Here is a 1341-nt window from a genome sequence, read left to right as displayed (position 1 = left end):
CAATGCACTTAACTAAGACTCTGGAGCACTCAGCAAAGAGGGGTTTGGGACAACCGACCAGATTAGTAGGTCCCCTCTCCCCGATTAGATAACTGAAAACAGGCACTCCAGTTTTAAACAGTAGAGGCAAAGTCTACGTATTAGAAAAATAGAGAGATATAATGTAACAAACTGCTTCAGAATACATGCTTGAGGTAAGGAAGTGTATACACTTATGTTATGCATGGCAGCTTCATTAGTCTGCAGATTCATATTTTGCCAACCTCTCCATCAGGTCTTTGATTTGCTCGTTCTTCTTGGCCAGGATCTCCTTCATGTTTCAGTAAGCTGTTTTTTCTTGGAATTTCTTCTCTAACTCCTTTTCAGCCATGCTCAGCTGCTCCTGAACCTTCAGCATGTCATGCCTGGTTGCTGCCAGACTCTCTTCCAGGAACTTCTGGTTTCTGATCCTGTTGTTAACTGTCTTCTGAAACTCACTCTTTAAAGTGGCAACTGTGTTTTCGAAAAAACTCACGTCTTGGGCCTTCACAAAACCCTGTTGGCTGCTTTGCTCGAGCTGTAAACCGTGCAACACGCTTGCCAGCTTTGACTTCTTCTCCAGTGCAGCCATAGCCAGCAACTCAAGGGTCTTCAGCCTTGCCTTCAGCATCTCATTCTCTTCTTGAAGTCTTAAAATTTCCTTGTTCAGGAGCTCTGCTGTCTCGCCCTCATTCAGCGGAGCAAGTTTTGGCTTCATGAGATCCATGACGGGCTTTTTATTGGAAGATGTAAATTCCGCTTTTTCAAATTCTGCAACATGTTCTAATAATTCTCTGTTTTCAAGCCCAGAGACATCTGTCTGGAGCTTGAGGTACCACTTCTCCGCTTGCGCAAAAAGCTGAGGCAGAAGTAATACGTTGGTGTGAGCCGTGTTGATGAGCTCAGACTCCATCTCTCTGTGGACCACAACCTGGAGCACGCTCAGCATCTCCCCGACCTCGTCTGCGGTGAAGGTCTCCTCCACCAGTCTGCTCTCCTTGAGGTCTTGAAAGCAGGAGTATACAGTTTTGAGTCTCAAGCCTCTTCCTGAACAAGCAAAACGCATGTAATTAATAACTTTATTTTGATGGTGCTCATTTAAGCTCAACTCTGCCGTGGCGGTGGCCGGGAGTCCGCAGCCTCTGGGAGAGGTAGAAGTCAAGCAAAGTCCCGCTCAACCTGGCGTTGCGGACGGAGGTTGGATCGCAGTTTGAAGCCATATACTTTTAACTTTTGTACTTGGTGGGATTTAATACATAAAATATGGGTGAGTGTTTGCTATCACCTTTTAGACCCTCATTGCATTCAGGGTCCAGTCCTTGT

At 45.9% G+C, this 1341-nt stretch overlaps 1 pseudogene; it reads right to left on the bottom strand.

Moving 5' to 3' along the window:
• Positions 1 to 235: 235 nt before the first annotated feature.
• On the bottom strand, positions 236 to 1126 carry LOC150004891 (leucine zipper transcription factor-like protein 1 pseudogene; annotated as a pseudogene).
• Positions 1127 to 1341: the final 215 nt, after the last annotated feature.

Source organism: Furipterus horrens, unplaced genomic scaffold (assembly GCF_987537825.1).
Source record: "Furipterus horrens unplaced genomic scaffold, mFurHor1.1.pri manual_scaffold_7, whole genome shotgun sequence".
In the NCBI taxonomy this organism is placed as follows: Eukaryota; Metazoa; Chordata; class Mammalia; order Chiroptera; family Furipteridae; genus Furipterus; species Furipterus horrens.
This window is presented reverse-complemented; position numbering and strand designations above follow the sequence as displayed.